The sequence below is a fragment of the Vicugna pacos genome, unplaced genomic scaffold, assembly GCF_048564905.1.
Source record: "Vicugna pacos unplaced genomic scaffold, VicPac4 scaffold_18, whole genome shotgun sequence".
Lineage (NCBI taxonomy): Eukaryota > Metazoa > Chordata > Mammalia > Artiodactyla > Camelidae > Vicugna > Vicugna pacos.
The window spans coordinates 1,943,646-1,958,835 of NW_027328739.1; the positions used below are offsets into that span (position 1 = coordinate 1,943,646).

The 15,190-nt window shown below is 45.2% G+C and overlaps 2 long non-coding RNA genes across 2 annotated transcripts; both read right to left on the reverse strand.

Annotated features, from left to right (window-relative positions):
• Window positions 1–2,499: 2,499 nt before the first annotated feature.
• Window positions 2,500–7,404, reverse strand: LOC140692854 (uncharacterized). The gene is made up of 3 exons (XR_012068462.1): window positions 7,235–7,404; window positions 2,793–2,863; window positions 2,500–2,584 (listed from the first exon to the last, which is right to left on the reverse strand). It is a non-coding gene; the product is annotated as an uncharacterized lncRNA (long non-coding RNA).
• Window positions 7,405–7,786: 382 nt separating this feature from the next.
• Window positions 7,787–12,701, reverse strand: LOC140692857 (uncharacterized). Its single transcript, XR_012068465.1, has 3 exons — window positions 12,532–12,701; window positions 8,089–8,159; window positions 7,787–7,880 (listed from the first exon to the last, which is right to left on the reverse strand). It is a non-coding gene; the product is annotated as an uncharacterized lncRNA (long non-coding RNA).
• Window positions 12,702–15,190: the final 2,489 nt, after the last annotated feature.

The following is a 15,190-nucleotide window of genomic DNA, read 5'->3' on the forward strand; positions in this document are numbered from 1 at the left end:
AACAAAGCCCTAGAACTCTAGATTAGATACCTGATATTACCTGACCAGTAGAGATGAAGAAGAACAGTAAAAGAAACAGGAAGTACCATTTTCAGTTCCAAAGACATTGAAGGCGCAAAAGATAAGCTTTCAAACAACTAGTCTGCAAAACGCTATCCAGAACAAGTGTTGAAAATGAAGGTCAGGAAAACACTGAAGAACACCAGTGTCTCAGAATCACAAAAGGCAGAATACCAGAAAAGGGGAAGAGAAAGTCTCAACACGAGCCAAAAATATCAGGAAACTCAATGGTTGTGATAATATCAGGGCTAAAATTCAGTCCTTAGCAGACTAGATAATGCAGAGGGACGCGTGAATGACTGTGAAGACAGGGGAAGAGAAAAACCTCGGTCAGAAGCAGACATAGGAAAGCAAGTGCAAACAAATGAAAACATTGCAGTTGAACCCTGGGTTAAGACAGGGCATGAAAGAATAGAAATCATGAGTCCCAGATGGAAAAGCAAGAGATAAAGAAACAAAAAGTGTCTGAAAATTTATCTGTAGAAAAATCAGACTGAAACTTGCTGAAAGCCAAGAAAGAATCATCTATGCGAATTCAGGAATTACACAGCATCCGAAGGAGGTGGAATCCCAATAGACCTACCAGCAGCTGTATGATTCAAATCAACAAAGTTCACGAATATCCGAGTGATTTAAAATGCACCTGGAGGAAACAACATAGTCACAAGGAAACCTCCAGAGGGGTTTCAGCTGATATCTCGGCAGCAATATTGCAGGACAGGGAGGAGTGCCAGGACACAGACCATATCCTGAATGGCCAAATGCTGCCACCTAGGGTAGCCTATGCCACATGAACACCATTTCAAATAACGGCAGAGCTAGAGAATTCTACAGACCGGCAAATCTTAAAAGAATTCAGCAGTTCAAAAGTTTTTCTAAAAGAAAGGTTGAGAAAACTCCCCTGAATAGAAAAGCAGCAAGATGGAATGGAAAGAAGAAACCATTATTGGAAATGCAAGAAGAGCATGTGTGGCAGAGAAGAAAGAAGAAGAACTTAAGGAGGACATCAAAACCCTAAAGATGGGAGAGGGAAGCAGGAAACCATAGGTGATTGGAAGCACTCTCTTAAGTGAATCAGCTTATTTGACTCTGTTTGAAGCGAAAGGAGAGATGCATGGCCTGACGTGTTTGCAAAACAAGCGAGAAGAAGACCAACAAAGAATCAAACCAACAAACAAGCACCAAAATGGTATGGTTGGCTGACATATACAAAGGGAACCATGATTATTCAAAAGAAAATACTCAAGGTGAGGTCAAGGGTCATTCAGAACGCATCGACCCAGTATCGTGGCTTGCATGTACTCAGCACACTTGTATTCGGAAATCAGAAGCGTGCATTCATATTCGTAAATTTTGATTCATAAGAGCATATCGTGACCTAACACTAATGCCGATTTGGAATCAAATGGTTTCCTAGTCCGTGATGTAGACTTGTATGTCTTCCAACAGGATGAAGGAATGCCATATTCTAGGCTACGTAGAGAAGAAATGTAAGAAGCCTATAACAAAGGCAAGTAGCTCTGCCAAAGTGTACTAAGTGCAAAAGAGACCGACAGCAAAGTGCACATTGGGGTTGGTTTCATTTCTTGGAATTTCAGCCCCCATGAATCCAATGGATCCATGTCCTGAGAGTGTGGGTGTTTCAGCAGAAATCAGGCGACGCATATGTATTCCGGGTGTACGGATCTTATAGGAACATAAGTCTCCTTTAGTGGGTCCCTGTGTACTGTGAACTGTTAGAAAGTTTAAAGACGTGTGAAACCATCAACTGAAAAGGGACACACTTCCCTCCATTGGTACGGTGCATAGAGCTCTGAACAAAAGGAAAGAGGGAAGAAGAAAGGCCCATGGGACGCTAGTGGGTAGAATCACATTTACCTTAGGAACCTCTCGTCGGATGCAGCCCCTCCCCCAACACTGACAAGATGCAGCAGCCATTGGGGATGGCAGTTAGCGGTTGGATTCCAGGTGGAATGTTGGTGTTTACCGCGAGGCTTGTTGTGGCTGTTGGATCCTAGGTAACCGGGCAGAGTTCTGTGGGTGGATCAGTGTGATGGAGGGGCTGCCGCCCTCTGTGGAGCTTGGCTTAGGTGTTTGGTCCGGGAAGCTGTGTAAGTTCGAGATACTGCTGCTGCCCAAAGACCTGAGGTCACAGGTCAGTTTCCAGAACCTGAAAGGGCAGACAGTGGAAGATCTGCCTGTCATCAGCTTACTGGCCAGGCTCCGAGGTACTTTCAGACTTGCCCAGTCCTGGTGAAGTCGACTTTAGGGGAGACACGAAGAGAAGCTGGCCGATAAGCTGGCTGCACGGATTGAGGAGAGATGCGAACACATGGATGAGAGATGTTCTGCTACAATGGAGAATACTGGCGTGGAGACAGCTGTAGAGGATACCAGGCTCAAAAGACATTCATGAGACATATTGAAACTCACTGATACAGGCAGAAACATACGGAGTGCCAACGTGGACTTGAGGAAGTTCCTCAATTCTCTTCTCCAATAACGGGTCCAAGGTCCCTGACGTCTGAAGGAGAAGAAATGGCAGAGATGATCAAAACGCTCCTGTTCTTGGAAGAGGTCGTGAGAATCCACACGTCCCAAGGGGCATTCCCAAGCCATTCAGACCAAAATTCAACAAGCCCAGGTAAGCCTTTTCCCAGGTTTGGGCCTAGCTAGTGAGCACTTGCCCTTGCCTCCCCTCCACTCAGGCATCCATTTTGAAGGATCAGTACCTGAGCTGCAATGAAGCCATTACGAGAAGAGCAAGCCCCTCCTAGAATCAGAGTTCCTCCAGCTTCACTCTCTGTGAACAACAGTGAACACCTTAAAGGTCAAATAGTCTCGGCTGAAATAGATAAAATTGAATACTTAGCTCACACCTAGAAACGATGTCCTTCCGCTAGATTCAGCAAATGTTGTGTTTCTGTCTTCCCTGGGGTGAAGGGAGTGTGGTAAGTGAGGGGAATCTTTGACTGAACATGAATCTGTATTAGGCTTCAGTTTTTCAAGACAGTGAAGGTAAATAGTACAAGTCAGAAAGTGAACTGAACTGTAAAAGTCGCCAATGACATTAAAGACACAGCTTATGTGGATCGTCTTTCACTTGAGTCAAGCCCCCGGGGGCACTATATCATGGGGGTGCAGACTTGGTTGCGTTAAATGGCTTTAAACTACAGGATCGGATGATTAAGCGTTCTCAACACTGATAGAAAAACACCTGGTTCTCAATAGACTAGCATAACTGCAGCAGGATTCTCCTAGCTAGAATGCCTCTAGGTGCTTTTGGATTCAAACCTAAATGTATATATTTGGTTTGTTTCCTCTTGTATTTTCCTAGAGAGGGATGTTACCCCTTGAAATGCCAACATTGGCCAGTAGGTGTCATTGGGATACAGGGCACCACATGCACAAGTGTATCCAAGGTTGGGGGTTATTCCATGTTTCCAAAAGTTATTTCATGGTTCCTGTTGGTTTCGGAGGCTTCAACCTTAAAGAGCTGACATGACCCCTTGAACAGTTTGGACTGCTAGTTTGCATTCTATCTGTCTAGCTTTTCCGTCGAGCTGACACAATGTTACCAAAATTGACAAGTCTGGCTTCTAGGTCGATTGAGTGTGTTTCAAAAAATAACTCCATTTCCGTATAACTCCCAAAACATGTAAATGAGTTCTGTTAAACTTCTTAAAGACTGCAAATGGGATATCAACACAATGTCAAAATAGTTGTCTTCGGACAATCCCTCCCACCACGGCTGTATAGAAACCAAGAGCTAAGCAAATATCACATTTCTGTGAAATGTATCTGGATAGTGTTGATTCATCGATGCCCAGTTGGCAGAGAAGAAGTGCAACCTGCACTCACTCGCTCCCATGTACAGAGCAATGGAAACATCCACTCACCCAGCCCTTAGCATAGGACACTGGCCGAAGAGAGGTCTGTTACTCCCAAAGACAGGATGAGGCCTCAGGACACCTGGAAGCAGGAGAATGCAAAGCAGGGAATGGAAACCAGTGCAGGTTCGGACCCCTGGTGATGGAGCAACAAGGGTGAAACTCTGTTTAACTTGGACGCACACTCTCAAGCGGACAGGAGACATGGGTTTGAAGGTGATGTGCTGAGATTTACAAGAGTGCACAGCAGATGCTTGGCTGAGAGAACTCAAAGAAACCAGCGCAAAATATCCCCACAGTTAATTCTGAGACCAAGATCCCAGCTGCCAAATTTGAGGTAGCAGAGGCAACGGTCAGTGAGGCATAGAGCTACGGATGATGGCACACGCTGAGTCTCAGGGATCTGGAGTGCGTTGTGGGATGTGGTGGGTCGAATCAAGAGAGCAAACCGAACTGTGTACCAATAATAAATCAACCACACTGGTTTCGCGGTTGCGATTACCGCTATGTCCCATGGCCACACCCAGTACATCTGCAGGACCAGGGACCAATTGGGAATTTTGCCAATAGAGCACGTGTGGGGCTGAATGAGAGATATCATGCATCTGGTCTGAGGGATCCAGGGGGCCTTGAATTTGAAATCAGAATGAAAAGCCTTAGGATATGCTACATTCATAACCTGGGCTGGGATTATGGTTTGGTTTGAGTCAAGGATGCGCAACAACTCTGTGGTTGCCTTCGTGCACCCGTGCCACAAGGATGAGAGGACAAGGAAGAGTGGTCCAAGTCCACAGCGCGAGAAGAGGAAGCATTCCCTTCAGCACTATCTCCCAAAAGCGGATGCTACATTTTGGATGGCACCGGCACGGTACGGCACCTAGGACAACAAGGAAGGTCTGCGGGATCATTCCAGCAGGCCCTGATATGTGACATCCATAGATATGCTTCCACTGGTGTTTCTGTAGACAGAGAAGCTCTGGAAAGAACTGATTTCATAGGGACATTCCCGTGGCAATAAAAAGCAGAAGAGCACTCTCAGTTTGCTGTTTTGGAAACACTCCAAAATGACATAGAGAAGAATGCAGAGCTGAGAACTTTTAGAAGCTTCATTTCCACAAGAGGAAGTGTCCTGTGCACTTTCAGAAGTGTGAGATAAGTATAATCAAAATGAAGTTATGCTAATCGAAGTAGAATGGGTTGTTCATCACAACTAATGCAACACCAGCAATTGGAGATATACCAAACAACACACACAGGTACAGGTTATGGCATCAATGCCTAGGAGAAATTGTCCTCACAGAAATCCCATGGAATTGCGTAGAGACAAGAGTCTAAATTTTTCAATTAACAAAGCCCTAGAAGTCTACATTAGATACCTGATATTACCTGACCAGTAGAGATGAAGAAGAACAGTAAAAGAAACAGGAAGTACCATTTTCAGTTCCAAAGATATTGAAGGCGCAAAAGATAAGCTTTCAAACAACTAGTCTGCAAAACGCTATCCAGAACAAGTGTTGAAAATGAAGGTCAGGAAAACACTGAAGAACACCAGTGTCTCAGAATCACAAAAGGCAGAATACCAGAAAAGGGGAAGAGAAAGTCTCAACACGAGCCAAAAATATCAGGAAACTCAATGGTTGTGATAATATCAGGGCTAACATTCAGTCCTTAGCAGACTAGATAATGCAGAGGGACGCGTGAATGACTGTGAAGACAGGGGAAGAGAAAAACCTCGGTCAGAAGCAGACATAGGAAAGCAAGTGCAAACAAATGAAAACATTGCAGTTGAACCCTGGGTTAAGACAGGGCATGAAAGAATAGAAATCATGAGTCCCAGATGGAAAAGCAAGAGATAAAGAAACAAAAAGTGTCTGAAAATTTATCTGTAGAAACATCAGACTGAAACTTGCTGAAAGCCAAGAAAGAATCATCTATGCGAATTCAGGAATTACACAGCATCCGAAGGAGGTGGAATCCCAATAGACCTACCAGCAGCTGTATGATTCAAATCAACAAAGTTCACAAATATCCGAGTGATTTAAAATGCACCTGGAGGAAACAACATAGTCACAAGGAAACCTCCAGAGGGGTTTCAGCTGATATCTCGGCAGCAATATTGCAGGACAGGGAGGAGTGCCAGGACACAGACCATATCCTGAATGGCCAAATGCTGCCACCTAGGGTAGCCTATGCCACATGAACACCATTTCAAATAACGGCAGACCTAGAGAATTCTACAGACCGGCAAATCTTTAAAGAATTCAGCAGTTCAAAAGTTTTTCTAAAAGAAAGGTTGAGAAAACTCCCCTGAATAGAAAAGCAGCAAGATGGAATGGAAAGAAGAAACCATTATTGGAAATGCAAGAAGAGCATGTGTGGCAGAGAAGAAAGAAGAAGAACTTAAGGAGGACATCAAAACCCTAAAGATGGGAGAGGGAAGCAGGAAACCATAGGTGATTGGAAGCACTCTCTTAAGTGAATCAGCTTATTTGACTCTGTTTGAAGCGAAAGGAGAGATGCATGGCCTGACGTGTTTGCAAAACAAGCGAGAAGAAGACCAACAAAGAATCAAACCAACAAACAAGCACCAAAATGGTATGGTTGGCTGACATATACAAAGGGAACCATGATTATTCAAAAGAAAATACTCAAGGTGAGGTCAAGGGTCATTCAGAACGCATCGACCCAGTATCGTGGCTTGCATGTACTCAGCACACTTGTATTCGGAAATCAGAAGCGTGCATTCATATTCGTAAATTTTGATTCATAAGAGCATATCGTGACCTAACACTAATGCCGATTTGGAATCAAATGGTTTCCTAGTCCGTGATGTAGACTTGTATGTCTTCCAACAGGATGAAGGAATGCCATATTCTAGGCTACGTAGAGAAGAAATGTAAGAAGCCTATAACAAAGGCAAGTAGCTCTGCCAAAGTGTACTAAGTGCAAAAGAGACCGACAGCAAAGTGCACATTGGGGTTGGTTTCATTTCTTGGAATTTCAGCCCCCATGAATCCAATGGATCCATGTCCTGAGAGTGTGGGTGTTTCAGCAGAAATCAGGCGACGCATATGTATTCCGGGTGTACGGATATTATAGGAACAGAAGTCTCCTTTAGTGGGTCCCTGTGTACTGTGAACTGTTAGAAAGTTTAAAGACGTGTGAAACCATCAACTGAAAAGGGACACACTTCCCTCCATTGGTACGGTGCATAGAGCTCTGAACAAAAGGAAAGAGGGAAGAAGAAAGGCCCATGGGACGCTAGTGGGTAGAATCACATTTACCTTAGGAACCTCTCGTCGGATGCAGCCCCTCCCCCAACACTGACAAGATGCAGCAGCCATTGGGGATGGCAGTTAGCGGTTGGATTCCAGGTGGAATGTTGGTGTTTACCGCGAGGCTTGTTGTGGCTGTTGGATCCTAGGTAACCGGGCAGAGTTCTGTGGGTGGATCAGTGTGATGGAGGGGCTGCCGCCCTCTGTGGAGCTTGGCTTATGTGTTTGGTCCGGGAAGCTGTGTAAGTTCGAGATACTGCTGCTGCCCAAAGACCTGAGGTCACAGGTCAGTTTCCAGAACCTGAAAGGGCAGACAGTGGAAGATCTGCCTGTCATCAGCTTACTGGTCAGGCTCCGAGGTACTTTCAGACTTGCCCAGTCCTGGTGAAGTCGACTTTAGGGGAGACACGAAGAGAAGCTGGCCGATAAGCTGGCTGCACGGATTGAGGAGAGATGCGAACACATGGATGAGAGATGTTCTGCTACAATGGAGAATACTGGCGTGGAGACAGCTGTAGAGGATACCAGGCTCAAAAGACATTCATGAGACATATTGAAACTCACTGATACAGGCAGAAACATACGGAGTGCCAACGTGGACTTGAGGAAGTTCCTCAATTCTCTTCTCCAATAACGGGTCCAAGGTCCCTGACGTCTGAAGGAGAAGAAATGGCAGAGATGATCAAAACGCTCCTGTTCTTGGAAGAGGTCGTGAGAATCCACACGTCCCAAGGGGCATTCCCAAGCCATTCAGACCAAAATTCAACAAGCCCAGGTAAGCCTTTTCCCAGGTTTGGGCCTAGCTAGTGAGCACTTGCCCTTGCCTCCCCTCCACTCAGGCATCCATTTTGAAGGATCAGTACCTGAGCTGCAATGAAGCCATTACGAGAAGAGCAAGCCCCTCCTAGAATCAGAGTTCCTCCAGCTTCACTCTCTGTGAACAACAGTGAACACCTTAAAGGTCAAATAGTCTCGGCTGAAATAGATAAAATTGAATACTTAGCTCACACCTAGAAACGATGTCCTTCCACTAGATTCAGCAAATGTTGTGTTTATGTCTTCCCTGGGGTGAAGGGAGTGTGGTAAGTGAGGGGAATCTTTGACTGAACATGAATCTGTATTAGGCTTCAGTTTTTCAAGACAGTGAAGGTAAATAGTACAAGTCAGAAAGTGAACTGAACTGTAAAAGTCGCCAATGACATTAAAGACACAGCTTATGTGGATCGTCTTTCACTTGAGTCAAGCCCCCGGGGGCACTATATCATGGGGGTGCAGACTTGGTTGCGTTAAATGGCTTTAAACTACAGGATCGGATGATTAAGCGTTCTCAACACTGATAGAAAAACACCTGGTTCTCAATAGACTAGCATAACTGCAGCAGGATTCTCCTAGCTAGAATGCCTCTAGGTGCTTTTGGATTCAAACCTAAATGTATATATTTGGTTTGTTTCCTCTTGTATTTTCCTAGAGAGGGATGTTACCCCTTGAAATGCCAACATTGGCCAGTAGGTGTCATTGGGATACAGGGCACCACATGCACAAGTGTATCCAAGGTTGGGGGTTATTCCATGTTTCCAAAAGTTATTTCATGGTTCCTGTTGGTTTCGGAGGCTTCAACCTTAAAGAGCTGACATGACCCCTTGAACAGTTTGGACTGCTAGTTTGCATTCTATCTGTCTAGCTTTTCCGTCGAGCTGACACAATGTTACCAAAATTGACAAGTCTGGCTTCTAGGTCGATTGAGTGTGTTTCAAAAAATAACTCCATTTCCGTATAACTCCCAAAACATGTAAATGAGTTCTGTTAAACTTCTTAAAGACTGCAAATGGGATATCAACACAATGTCAAAATAGTTGTCTTCGGACAATCCCTCCCACCACGGCTGTATAGAAACCAAGAGCTAAGCAAATATCACATTTCTGTGAAATGTATCTGGATAGTGTTGATTCATCGATGCCCAGTTGGCAGAGAAGAAGTGCAACCTGCACTCACTCGCTCCCATGTACAGAGCAATGGAAACATCCACTCACCCAGCCCTTAGCATAGGACACTGGCCGAAGAGAGGTCTGTTACTCCCAAAGACAGGATGAGGCCTCAGGACACCTGGAAGCAGGAGAATGCAAAGCAGGGAATGGAAACCAGTGCAGGTTCGGACCCCTGGTGATGGAGCAACAAGGGTGAAACTCTGTTTAACTTGGACGCACACTCTCAAGCGGACAGGAGACATGGGTTTGAAGGTGATGTGCTGAGATTTACAAGAGTGCACAGCAGATGCTTGGCTGAGAGAACTCAAAGAAACCAGCGCAAAATATCCCCACAGTTAATTCTGAGACCAAGATCCCAGCTGCCAAATTTGAGGTAGCAGAGGCAACGGTCAGTGAGGCATAGAGCTACGGATGATGGCACACGCTGAGTCTCAGGGATCTGGAGTGCGTTGTGGGATGTGGTGGGTCGAATCAAGAGAGCAAACCGAACTGTGTACCAATAATAAATTAACCACACTGGTCGCGCGGTTGCGATTACCGATATGTCCCATGGCCACACCCAGTATATCTGCAGGACCAGGGACCAATTGGGAATTTTGCCAATAGAGCACGTGTGGGGCTGAATCAGAGATATCGTGCATCTGGTCTGCGGGATCCAGGGGGCCTTGAATTTGAAATCAGAATGAAAAGCCTTAGGATATGCTACATTCATAACCTGGGCTGGGATTATGATTTGGTTTGAGTCACAGGATGCGCAACATCTCTGTGGTTGCCTTCGTGCACCCGTGCCACAAGGATGAGAGGACATGGAAGAGTGGTCCAAGTCCACAGCGCGAGAAGAGGAAGCATTCCCTTCAGCACTATCTCCCAAAAGCGGATGCTACGTTTTGGATGGCACCGGCACGGTACGGCACCTAGGACAACAAGGAAGGTCTGCGGGATCATTCCAGCAGGCCCTGATATGTGACATCCATAGATATGCTTCCACTGGTGTTTCTGTAGACAGAGAAACTCTGGAAAGAACTCATTTCATTGGGACATTCCCGTGGCAATAAAAAGCAGAAGAGCACTCTCAGTTTGCTGTTTTGGAAACACTCCAAAATGACATAGAGAAGAATGCAGAGCTGAGAACTTTTAGAAGCTTCATTTCCACAAGAGGAAGTGTCCTGTGCACTTTCAGAAGTGTGAGATAAGTATAATCAAAATGAAGTTATGCTAATCGAAGTAGAATGGGTTGTTCATCACAACTAATGCAACACCAGCAATTGGAGATATACCAAACAACACACACAGGTACAGTTTATGGCATCAATGCCTAGGAGAAATTGTCCTCACAGAAATCCCATGGAATTGCGTAGAGACAATAGTCTAAATTTTTCAATTAACAAAGCCCTAGAACTCTAGATTAGATACCTGATATTACCTGACCAGTAGAGATGAAGAAGAACAGTAAAAGAAACAGGAAGTACCATTTTCAGTTCCAAAGATATTGAAGGCGCAAAAGATAAGCTTTCAAACAACTAGTCTGCAAAACGCTATCCAGAACAAGTGTTGAAAATGAAGGTCAGGAAAACACTGAAGAACACCAGTGTCTCAGAATCACAAAAGGCAGAATACCAGAAAAGGGGAAGAGAAAGTCTCAACACGAGCCAAAAATATCAGGAAACTCAATGGTTGTGATAATATCAGGGCTAACATTCAGTCCTTAGCAGACTAGATAATGCAGAGGGACGCGTGAATGACTGTGAAGACAGGGGAAGAGAAAAACCTCGGTCAGAAGCAGACATAGGAAAGCAAGTGCAAACAAATGAAAACATTGCAGTTGAACCCTGGGTTAAGACAGGGCATGAAAGAATAGAAATCATGAGTCCCAGATGGAAAAGCAAGGGATAAAGAAACAAAAAGTGTCTGAAAATTTATCTGTAGAAAAATCAGACTGAAACTTGCTGAAAGCCAAGAAAGAATCATCTATGCGAATTCAGGAATTACACAGCATCCGAAGGAGGTGGAATCCCAATAGACCTACCAGCAGCTGTATGATTCAAATCAACAAAGTTCACGAATATCCGAGTGATTTAAAATGCACCTGGAGGAAACAACATAGTCACAAGGAAACCTCCAGAGGGGTTTCAGCTGATATCTCGGCAGCAATATTGCAGGACAGGGAGGAGTGCCAGGACACAGACCATATCCTGAATGGCCAAATGCTGCCACCTAGGGTAGCCTATGCCACATGAACACCATTTCAAATAACGGCAGAGCTAGAGAATTCTACAGACCGGCAAATCTTAAAAGAATTCAGCAGTTCAAAAGTTTTTCTAAAAGAAAGGTTGAGAAAACTCCCCTGAATAGAAAAGCAGCAAGATGGAATGGAAAGAAGAAACCATTATTGGAAATGCAAGAAGAGCATGTGTGGCAGAGAAGAAAGAAGAAGAACTTAAGGAGGACATCAAAACCCTAAAGATGGGAGAGGGAAGCAGGAAACCATAGGTGATTGGAAGCACTCTCTTAAGTGAATCAGCTTATTTGACTCTGTTTGAAGCGAAAGGAGAGATGCATGGCCTGACGTGTTTGCAAAACAAGCGAGAAGAAGACCAACAAAGAATCAAACCAACAAACAAGCACCAAAATGGTATGGTTGGCTGACATATACAAAGGGAACCATGATTATTCAAAAGAAAATACTCAAGGTGAGGTCAAGGGTCATTCAGAACGCATCGACCCAGTATCGTGGCTTGCATGTACTCAGCACACTTGTATTCGGAAATCAGAAGCGTGCATTCATATTCGTAAATTTTGATTCATAAGAGCATATCGTGACCTAACACTAATGCCGATTTGGAATCAAATGGTTTCCTAGTCCGTGATGTAGACTTGTATGTCTTCCAACAGGATGAAGGAATGCCATATTCTAGGCTACGTAGAGAAGAAATGTAAGAAGCCTATAACAAAGGCAAGTAGCTCTGCCAAAGTGTACTAAGTGCAAAAGAGACCGACAGCAAAGTGCACATTGGGGTTGGTTTCATTTCTTGGAATTTCAGTCCCCATGAATCCAATGGATCCATGTCCTGAGAGTGTGGGTGTTTCAGCAGAAATCAGGCGACGCATATGTATTCCGGGTGTACGGATATTATAGGAACATAAGTCTCCTTTAGTGGGTCCCCGTGTACTGTGAACTGTTAGAAAGTTTAAAGACGTGTGAAACCATCAACTGAAAAGGGACACACTTCCCTCCATTGGTACGGTGCATAGAGCTCTGAACAAAAGGAAAGAGGGAAGAAGAAAGGCCCATGGGACGCTAGTGGGTAGAATCACATTTACCTTAGGAACCTCTCGTCGGATGCAGCCCCTCCCCCAACACTGACAAGATGCAGCAGCCATTGGGGATGGCAGTTAGCGGTTGGATTCCAGGTGGAATGTTGGTGTTTACCGCGAGGCTTGTTGTGGCTGTTGGATCCTAGGTAACCGGGCAGAGTTCTGTGGGTGGATCAGTGTGATGGAGGGGCTGCCGCCCTCTGTGGAGCTTGGCTTAGGTGTTTGGTCCGGGAAGCTGTGTAAGTTCGAGATACTGCTGCTGCCCAAAGACCTGAGGTCACAGGTCAGTTTCCAGAACCTGAAAGGGCAGACAGTGGAAGATCTGCCTGTCATCAGCTTACTGGTCAGGCTCCGAGGTACTTTCAGACTTGTCCAGTCCTGGTGAAGTCGACTTTAGGGGAGACACGAAGAGAAGCTGGCCGATAAGCTGGCTGCGCGGATTGAGGAGAGATGCGAACACATGGATGAGAGATGTTCTGCTACAATGGAGAATACTGGCGTGGAGACAGCTGTAGAGGATACCAGGCTCAAAAGACATTCATGAGACATATTGAAACTCACTGATACAGGCAGAAACATACGGAGTGCCAACGTGGACTTGAGGAAGTTCCTCAATTCTCTTCTCCAATAACGGGTCCAAGGTCCCTGACGTCTGAAGGAGAAGAAATGGCAGAGATGATCAAAACGCTCCTGTTCTTGGAAGAGGTCGTGAGAATCCACACGTCCCAAGGGGCATTCCCAAGCCATTCAGACCAAAATTCAACAAGCCCAGGTAAGCCTTTTCCCAGGTTTGGGCCTAGCTAGTGAGCACTTGCCCTTGCCTCCCCTCCACTCAGGCATCCATTTTGAAGGATCAGTACCTGAGCTGCAATGAAGCCATTACGAGAAGAGCAAGCCCCTCGTAGAATCAGAGTTCCTCCAGCTTCACTCTCTGTGAACAACAGTGAACACCTTAAAGGTCAAATAGTCTCGGCTGAAATAGATAAAATTGAATACTTAGCTCACACCTAGAAACGATGTCCTTCCGCTAGATTCAGCAAATGTTGTGTTTATGTCTTCCCTGGGGTGAAGGGAGTGTGGTAAGTGAGGGGAATCTTTGACTGAACATGAATCTGTATTAGGCTTCAGTTTTTCAAGACAGTGAAGGTAAATAGTACAAGTCAGAAAGTGAACTGAACTGTAAAAGTCGCCAATGACATTAAAGACACAGCTTATGTGGATCGTCTTTCACTTGAGTCAAGCCCCCAGGGGCACTATATCATGGGGGTGCAGACTTGGTTGCGTTAAATGGCTTTAAACTACAGGATCGGATGATTAAGCGTTCTCAACACTGATAGAAAAACACCTGGTTCTCAATAGACTAGCATAACTGCAGCAGGATTCTCCTAGCTAGAATGCCTCTAGGTGCTTTTGGATTCAAACCTAAATGTATATATTTGGTTTGTTTCCTCTTGTATTTTCCGAGAGAGGGATGTTACCCCTTGAAATGCCAACATTGGCCAGTAGGTGTCATTGGGATACAGGGCACCACATGCACAAGTGTATCCAAGGTTGGGGGTTATTCCATGTTTCCAAAAGTTATTTCATGGTTCCTGTTGGTTTCGGAGGCTTCAACCTTAAAGAGCTGACATGACCCCTTGAACAGTTTGGACTGCTAGTTTGCATTCTATCTGTCTAGCTTTTCCGTCGAGCTGACACAATGTTACCAAAATTGACAAGTCTGGCTTCTAGGTCGATTGAGTGTGTTTCAAAAAATAACTCCATTTCCGTATAACTCCCAAAACATGTAAATGAGTTCTGTTAAACTTCTTAAAGACTGCAAATGGGATATCAACACAATGTCAAAATAGTTGTCTTCGGACAATCCCTCCCACCACGGCTGTATAGAAACCAAGAGCTAAGCAAATATCACATTTCTGTGAAATGTATCTGGATAGTGTTGATTCATCGATGCCCAGTTGGCAGAGAAGAAGTGCAACCTGCACTCACTCGCTCCCATGTACAGAGCAATGGAAACATCCACTCACCCAGCCCTTAGCATAGGACACTGGCCGAAGAGAGGTCTGTTACTCCCAAAGACAGGATGAGGCCTCAGGACACCTGGAAGCAGGAGAATGCAAAGCAGGGAATGGAAACCAGTGCAGGTTCGGACCCCTGGTGATGGAGCAACAAGGGTGAAACTCTGTTTAACTTGGACGCACACTCTCAAGCGGACAGGAGACATGGGTTTGAAGGTGATGTGCTGAGATTTACAAGAGTGCACAGCAGATGCTTGGCTGAGAGAACTCAAAGAAACCAGCGCAAAATATCCCCACAGTTAATTCTGAGACCAAGATCCCAGCTGCCAAATTTGAGGTAGCAGAGGCAACGGTCAGTGAGGCATAGAGCTACGGATGATGGCACACGCTGAGTCTCAGGGATCTGGAGTGCGTTGTGGGATGTGGTGGGTCGAATCAAGAGAGCAAACCGAACTGTGTACCAATAATAAATCAACCACACTGGTCGCGCGGTTGCGATTACCGATATGTCCCATGGCCACACCCAGTACATCTGCAGGACCAGGGACCAATTGGGAATTTTGCCAATAGAGCACGTGTGGGGCTGAATCAGAGATATCGTGCATCTGGTCTGAGGGATCCAGGGGGCCTTGAATTTGAAATCAGAA